At 43.9% G+C, this 8679-nt stretch overlaps 1 long non-coding RNA gene across 1 annotated transcript; it reads right to left on the reverse strand.

The window, feature by feature from the left end:
• Positions 1-2153: 2153 nt before the first annotated feature.
• LOC129382758 (uncharacterized) lies at positions 2154-8041 on the reverse strand. Its single transcript, XR_008610816.1, has 3 exons — positions 7952-8041; positions 3764-3831; positions 2154-2339 (listed from the first exon to the last, which is right to left on the reverse strand). It is a non-coding gene; the product is annotated as an uncharacterized lncRNA (long non-coding RNA).
• Positions 8042-8679: the final 638 nt, after the last annotated feature.

Here is an 8679-nt window from a genome sequence, read left to right on the forward strand (position 1 = left end):
AAAACGTTATAATTCACAAACTGTGACTATCAATCATTTTTCATTCTTTATTCTGTCTTTAATCTGTAATATATGGTTGGATGACGCTTCGACAGACACTCCGGCGGTCAGGTCTGCTGACGGAAATTTCACCATGAGCCTAGAAAGCTTTTCGCCTTAAAATCTATTAGAAAAGTGGTGAAGGAATAGGAAGAGTGGACGCGCTCTTGATACACGAATGACGGCTCACACCTCGCACATCACACATCTACACCTCACACCTCACACATCTACAGTGGAATTCAACTTGCTTCACCAACGCCAGCTTGTACTCTCCCAACCCTTAATTGCGACTTCGCCTGCCGCCTGCATTAGGATCTAGAAAAAGTGTGTCCGAGAGGTTGACAAAAGCAATGCGCTGGAGCGATGAAAGCTGGTGTCCAAGCGCTAGTCTATGACGGTGCATGTGAAAACGTCATTGTATACGCATGAACAAAAAATAAAAAGTAAAAAATACTGAATATAAAAACGGTGTCAGTGTTTGTTGGCTTCCGACGATATGACTAATAAAAATCGGGCCCATAGGTTAACCCCCTTTCTTCTTGTTTATTACATAACGAGGCTCTCGAATCGGGCAACGTGGATGCCTTGAACTAGCACGTGTTGGATTATTGACCGATTGCCTTCACCCAAAAAGATCACGTACTCGTGATGCTTGCAGCAGAAAGGATGCTCCACATCCGCCGCCAAGGCTTGTGCGTGGTGGCGCTGGCTAGCACTCCCAGGGTTCTACTAAGGAACACAAATACCCACGAAAGAGGAGGGGGAATCGGTGCCGTGGTAGCTCAATTGGTAGAGCATCGCACGCGTATTGCGAAGCATGTGGGATCGTTCCTCACCTGCGGCAAATTGTTTCTTCGTCCACCTTCATTTCCATTAATTTATCGTTTATTTATTTTCATTTATTAAGCACAAGCAATTTCCCCTGTTGTTCTTGGTGTCAGTGTTCGTTGGCTTCCTATGATATGACTAATAAAAATCGGGCCCATAGGTTAGCCCCCTTTCTTTGTGTTTATTACATAAGGAGGCTGAAGTATTCGCTGAGGTATTTATTTGAGAACCCACTTGAAGTAGATTGTGTCGACTTATTGACCGGTTGCCTTCACCCAAAAAGATCACGTTCTCTTCAAGCCTACCGTAGACAGGATGCTCCACATCCACCGCCAAGGCTTGTGAGTGGTGGCGCTGGCTAGCATTCCCATGGTTCTACTTCGAAACACAAATACCCACGGAAGTTGATGGGAAAACGGTGCCATGGTAGCTCAATTGGTAGAGCGTAGCACGCGTAATGCGAAGGTTGTAGGATCGTTCCTCACCTGAGGCAATTTGTTTCTTCCTCCATCTTCATTTCCATTAATTTATTGTTTCTTTATTTTTCATTTCTTAAGCAGAATTTCCCCTATGATGTCCTCAGTGTCAGTGTCTGTTGGATTCCTATGACTAATAAAAATCGGGCCCATCGGTTAACCCCCTTCCTTCTCGTTTATTTCGTAACAAGGGGATTGAATACGGCAAAGTTGATGCCTACAGGTATAGCATGTGTTGGTTGATTGACCGGTTACCTTCACGCACAAAGATCACGTTACCGTGACGCCAGCGGCAGAAAGGATGTTCCACATCCGCCGCCAAGGTTTGTCAGTGGTGTCACTGTCTAACACTCCCAGAGTTCTACTAGGAAACATAAATACCCCAAAAAGTGCAGGGCAGTTCAATCGTTAGAGCATCGCACGCGGAATGCGAAGGTTTTGGGATCCCACCTGCGGAAGTTGCTTTTACATCCAACTTCGTTTCGAATAATTTATCGTTTGTTTATATTTATTTATTAATCACAAGTAATTCACCCCACGATGTCCTTGGTGCCAGCGTTTTTTGGATTCCTATGATATGATTAATAAAATCGGGCGCCTCGTTTAACCCCCTTTCTTCTCGTTTAACACGAAATATTGTAAGGAAGGCTCATTTAGCATGGGACTGTGGAACAGAATGAGAAATATAGGCACAGCAGCGCTTAAAGGCGATTACACTAAACAAAATAAAAATGAATGTGTACTCTGCACAAAACAGAGTTTGTCTCCAATAATGTGCAGTGGGTTTTCATTCCAGGGTATATTTTGCTTCATTCATTTTATTCAGTTATGAAGCAGGTGTCCTGAATGGAACGCAAGCCAGCCGCACTGTGTCAGGAAGACTGATGCTTCGTCACTCGACGTTGTCTTCTATTCGTCCCTTGGCCTTTTCAATAGTTTCATATACACTGAGTGGAAATGCCCCAGCTTCATTTGGGGCCATAATCAGCGCAGCTGCAAAATGGCAAGTCAAAGATAGTGGTTCGCTTGTATGATCCAAAAGGGGAGGAGAAATAAAGAGCAAATACTGGAATATATATTTCTTGGTGTTTATAGCCATCAATTTTCAACTCTGGCAACTTAACTATATAACAGAGACATTTATTCTCGAATATTAGAAGAAAAGGCACTGATTCAGTGTCAGTTTAATTTCTGTAGTTGTACCAAGACAAGAAAACATCTTGTAAAGGCAACTCCTACAGCTTGTCACTTTTTTCGCGGGTGTCATAGGCTCCGAAAGACAGATACACCGATTGACAAATCGCAGTCAAGAAAGAAGGCGCAAGCGGTTATTAAAGGGACAACTAAAACATACGTTCTTTTATTCTTATGTGCTGGCGTTCTCTCCCACTTTAGGATTCCGGTGTTGCACGATCGCCAATATGAAGAAATAAAAATGCTGCTCTAAACCGAACGTTGACAGACACAGTCACTAAGTATTGACTGCTCGAACATAACAAATAACTTTTATACATATACGTATAGCAGGGCGCACCTTCATGGACCCCAAGCGCGTTGGGCTGCCGACCCTCATCGCTGTCGCAGCATTCAGGCCGCACGATTGAGCGCATAAAAGTAAAGGCCTGTGTGCCTCAACGAGAATATTACTGTTGCACAGGTGGCTATGCGCAGCTCGCGATATCTAAGCAAAACAGTCTGCGCTCTACGTGTGCCTGATCTGTCCTCCTTGACGCTACTGATGAATACGTAATCAAGAGCGTTAGTGTCCAGGTACAACCTTTGAGTAGCACATAACTAAGGGTTTATATATGCTATGCGTGTTGAATAGCGTATGTTTGATTAGACATTGCATAGTGATTACTTATCGTTGTAGCAAACCAATGTAGCCAAAGTTGAATATTTTCACATTACACTAACAACGTCGCTTTACTGAACTGCGAAAAAATATACATAGAGAAACACTTCGAGCTCTTGCGACTTAATCATGCGAGACATCTAGCGCGAAGGCTATTGGCAGCTTCAAATATATAGAATTGCAAACTGCCCTATTCCATTGCCAAAAGAACAAATGTGTCTCCATTACAATAAAAGTACCACAATAATATTCGCTGAGGTATTTGTTTGAGAACCCATCAAATGTCCTAAACACATTACATCGGTGACAAATTGCAGTAAAACATAGTGATGATCTCGCCTGTGCATTGCAATCAAAGGAATATGACACCGGGAAGCCCTATTCTTCTTGGCAATTTTAGGCGATCCTAAGTTTTCTGCTGTTTGTTCCTATATCAAAGCGAACAGAAAAATAATGAAGCTTTTCTACAACAGATTGCGCAAACGCTGTCGCCATCTCCTTTCCAGTGGGTCCCCACCCCCGTCAAGTTGAAGTAATACCTCCATTGGCTGCGTAATCTTACCGAATGCGGCCGCAACCACCACGAAGACGTATTTCCCAAGCAGGCCGTCCATGTCTTCGACTAGAAAGCTGCACATAAAAAACAACATATATTTTCCTAAATATCATTCGTGCAACAGTAATGGAATGATGTCTTTTCACTACATTCATCTGCTCCCCTGCTTTCGCATTTGAATTAAGGTCGTAAAATGTATGGGTGAACTGTAATTATTTTGAAGATGCTAATAATTAATCTTGTTAGTATTTGTGCATTTGCAACAGAAAATTGATGACTCTTCACGAAGAGTTCTACATGTTTTACCAAGAAGCTTAATTGAATACAAGAATGCTACGTTTACAATGTGACAACGCTGTGGGAGTGATTCGGCCACGTATTCGAAGTATCTTCAATGTGTTTATAGTAATAGAAGAGATATAATTACAATTATAGGTAATCAGGTGAATACATTCCCATAGCTTAACTGAAGTGGATCTCTAAAATACAACATGAGCGTTGGGCACTTAGTCCTAAAAGTATCTGCATTATTTGTGCATTTTGCCCCATAGGCTTCTAACGTTTTCAGCGTCTAACTAGAATCGGGCTAAAGAGCTAGCTATTGCGTTTCAACTTCTCCTTTGTAGAACGCTAACGCCATCTATCTTTATTGAAGACCAAATCAAATTATCCCATGGTAATATCTTGTAAAGGGCGACCTGTGAAATGATGCGTAGAACACAGTCCTATTTCCGAATGGCAATACAAGGAAAAGGAAGATCCAACGCAGAAACCTGACCAAATCATAACAGTGAAACATGGCGCTCTTTCTCCCTAGTTTTCTCGCCATGTGAGCTTCAGCCTATTCTAAAAGTAAGTTAATTTTTTATTATTTCATCTTTTTTGAACATGATTATCATTCTTTTTCATTCATCAAACAGCTGTGCCTGCTTTATCCTAATCATCTAAAATGCTGTTGCCGAATCTATATACTCAACAGTATTATCTAATCATAGTGCGGGTGCAAAAAAAAATACTGTTGTGAATGGCAAGTGATTCCGGATATATCTGTACTGAAGACATCGTACTCATTTATGTGTAGTGCTTGGTATATAATAACCCGCCATGGTTGCTCAGTGGCTATGGTGTTGGGCTGCTGAGCACGAGGTCGCGGGATCGAATCCCGGCCATGGCGGCCGCATTTCGATGGGGGCGAAATGTGAAAACACCCGTGTACTTAGATTAGGTGCACGTTAAAGAACCCCAGGTGGTCGAAATTTCCGGAGTCCTCCACTACGGCGTGTCTCATAATCAGAAAGTGGTTTTGGCACCTAAAACCCCATAATTTAATTTTTTTTTCGTATATAATACTAGTAACTTATTTACGCACGGCATATGTTTTTGCCGAGTTCTGAAGCTTATAGAGACGGGACAAACATGCACTGGGTTTTTATGGATGCTTCTTCAACGTAGCCGCGCCGGGCGACGGTGGACCTGCGAAAATACAGCCGCTTGTCCCGCATTTCAGGCGCATGTTGAACTCACCGGCTGATATTCTTCTGAAGTATTGAGGCCGTAACGCTATTTGTTAGTGGTTTCCGTGTTATGGCCTGTTGTCGCTTCATACCCGGTACGTCACTACAAGAGGTGACGTACATGTTCTACACGAGGGTTCAATAATGCTCTTGGCAAGCATGTTGCAAAATTTTGATGAGCTGACACAGTGCGTGTCAATCAACGAATGAACGGGCGAACCACCCCTTCGTTCTTCTGAAGTAGTTGCTTTTGTGACTCACAGCCTGATTAGTTGCACGAACTACCTACCCCAAAGGGATTTAAGGCGCAGCCAGCCCATTGTTAGTAGAGATAGTCGCTGCCAGCTGCCCCGCAGGTGTGGCGCTCTTTTCAGCACCACTACCTTTATGCCATTATTTGCTACATCTGTTACATAGTGTAGAGTACTCGTAGCGATAGGTCCCGGTACTGCTCATCGGCGATGTTAGCGATGGTTAAACAAAGAGAAAATGTCGTTGGCGGTACTAGTGTCGGCGTCTACACGCTCATCGACCGGGTAGCGAGAAAGGCAATCAGCGCCCTTGTGGGCAAGGCCAGATTTGCAGATGACAAATAACGAATATTACGAGGGGGGTAACATCAAGCGACCGAGCCTTCCTGTAGGATCTTTCAGTGTGCGCAACCGGCAAAGCGCGTGATGGTCCATGACGACTGACGAGGGTGGGCCATATAAGCATGGGTGGAACTTCGCAGCCGCCCAATCTTGGGTGAGAAACTCACGCTCTGTGATGGAATAGTTGCGCTCAGCGGATGAGAGGGGCCTTCCGGCGTTAGCGATAACACGGTCGTTGCTGCGCTCGCATTGCGCTAGTACTCAGCCGATTCCGTGGCCACTGGCATCTGTACGGACACGGGTATGCGCAGAGGGATGTAAATTGGCGAGAACGGGTTCAGTTGTGAGAATGTTGATGAGCTGCGAGGACACGGATGCTTCGTTATCGTCCCTTATTCTTCAAAAGTTTGGTCAGTGGTCGTGCTATTGTCCCGAATATGTTTCATGATGCGCCGGACATAAGAGGAAAGACCGATGAAGCTGAGAACATTCTTGATACATTTCTGAACAGGGAAATGCCTAAATCCATGAATATCGCCTGGGTCCGGTTGCACTCCGTTAGCATCTACGAGATATCCAAGAACGTCCAATTTGACACTTTGATGTGGTGTGTAGCAGACCGGCTTAACGAAAAACGTCCGGGACTGGTGAGAGGCTCTCGAGGTGCGTAGCGAATGTTGGGGAGAATACTATAACGTCGTTCAAGTAGCATAGGCATGTCCACCATTTGTAACCGTTAAGAAGGGACTGTATCTACATAGACCGAACGGCATGTCTCTGAATTGGAAAAGAGCGTCGGGTGTTATAAAGGCAGTCTGCTCGCGGTCTAGATCATTCATCACGATCTGCCAGTAGCCGGATCGAAGCTCAACGGATGAGGACTAGGGAGCACGATGGGGGCAGTCAAGGGCGTCACGAATGCGAGTTAGAGGATACACGTCCTTTCTTGTAACCCATTTAAGATGCCGATGATCCGCGGAAAATCGTCCTCAGCCGTCTTTTAGTTTCAGCACTACAAGAGGTGACGTACATGTTCTACACGAGGGTTCAATAATGCTCTTGGCAAGCATGTTGCAAACTTTTGCGAGAAGAACTCAACGCTCAGCCAGCCACACTGAATACGGGCGGAGATGAACAGGAGGGGCATCGTAGGTACTTGTGCGATGTTTAACAGCTGTAGTATGAGCTAAAAAACTATCCTTCAAGTCAAATATGTCGCGGTAAGAAAACAGATGCCACTGAAGGATTCTGCAATGAGAAAAGCTGGGCCAGAGACATTCTCCGTGGCAGCACTTCTGTCATCATGCCAAAGTTGACCACTGGCCGGCAGACGCTATTCCCAGTAACAGATAACAGTGGTACCGTGTGTAAGGAGGAAGTCGTGTATAGGAGCCGCGATGTTGTGACAGTCGGGCACCAGTGGGGATTACAAAGCGTCAACGTAAGTCCGTGCCGAAGGTCGCAAGCGAACGAAGTCTACGGAACTGAGTGTCTTGGAGTTGGCTCAGCAGGATTCAGAATAAGCAGGTCAGGGCGAAGAGTATTGGCTGAACATCATATGAGAGCAGTATGCGGGGTGAGGAAGTCCAGGTCGAGGATGTGTGGATGCATACAAGCAAAGTTGCAGCGCAATTGGCCGCTCGACACACTTTGTGCGTATCCGCAGGCATCTTTCATGCTCGTAAAAACCATTTTATATGGCACGTATTGAGCAGCAGAAAGCTGTATGGGGAGTTTGTCATGTTGCTGTGCAATTGTGTTAATAACCCTATTCATATAATTCTAGGAATTGAGAATTTGAGTATACTTATAATAATTATATAATTAGGCGGAGTGAAAAAAATAATCTGAGTATTTCGAAGCCACGGCAAGAAACGTTACCTTGGTTATATCTGCCTATGTAGCATTTTCACAATTTTAAGTTTTACCTCAAGTGAAACGTCCCATAAGACTAATAATGCCAGTCGGATTAAAATTTCATATTTGTTGAAACAGTGAGCCATACATGGCTATTCTTTAAATACACTGAAGACTGAGGATATCAAGGCTCAGTTATATAGCAAACTGTATATGTATGCTTCTCTCACCTCTAGGATCGATGCAAAGAAAGGAGATGCGACGAAGGCGGCCAGAGTCCTGTAGTGGTCAACGCTTTTACATCGCTTTATATATCCGCTCAGACGCCACGTGCTCAATCTACTGGCCTAAAGAAATAACCATGATGCATATTTTTTGCCTAGAGAACTGAACCAAAAATACTTTCATGTTGATTATAATGTAAACTTGTCATTTCTAAAAGCAATTTCCACGTCCGCGTAAACGTTCTTCTAAACGGATGTCCATTGCACTCATGATCTGCTTGACAGACATATTACCAATTTTTTTCTGAGATTGGTCTGTAGTGTACATGAGCTATTGCAGTACCTTGACAGGCCTGCCATATTTTGACATACTTTGACATGCGCTCATACATCATCGTTTAATGTCGCATACCGCCGTAATCGCTTTGTTGGCTCGGTATTTTGTTTTCTTGTTCATTACTACCATCTGAATGCTTTTCACGCACATACATATCCAGCTCCAAATATGCGTAGGTTTAGAGGACTACCTATTTAACAAACAATATATATTCAAACGCGGTATTAGTCCGAGACATTTCTCTTCGGAGAGCCACCCAAGTGCATTAACGAGTTGGCTATGGGGATGACACTTGAGGAACGTCTTCAATTCATCACGTAAACGGTTAATTCTGAGTCAGAGATTGTAAAAAACACAAAAATCTTGCCCCATAAATATTAAATTTGCCAACTGTCAA

This window comes from Dermacentor andersoni, chromosome 6 (genome assembly GCF_023375885.2).
Source record: "Dermacentor andersoni chromosome 6, qqDerAnde1_hic_scaffold, whole genome shotgun sequence".
Classification (NCBI taxonomy): Eukaryota; Metazoa; Arthropoda; class Arachnida; order Ixodida; family Ixodidae; genus Dermacentor; species Dermacentor andersoni.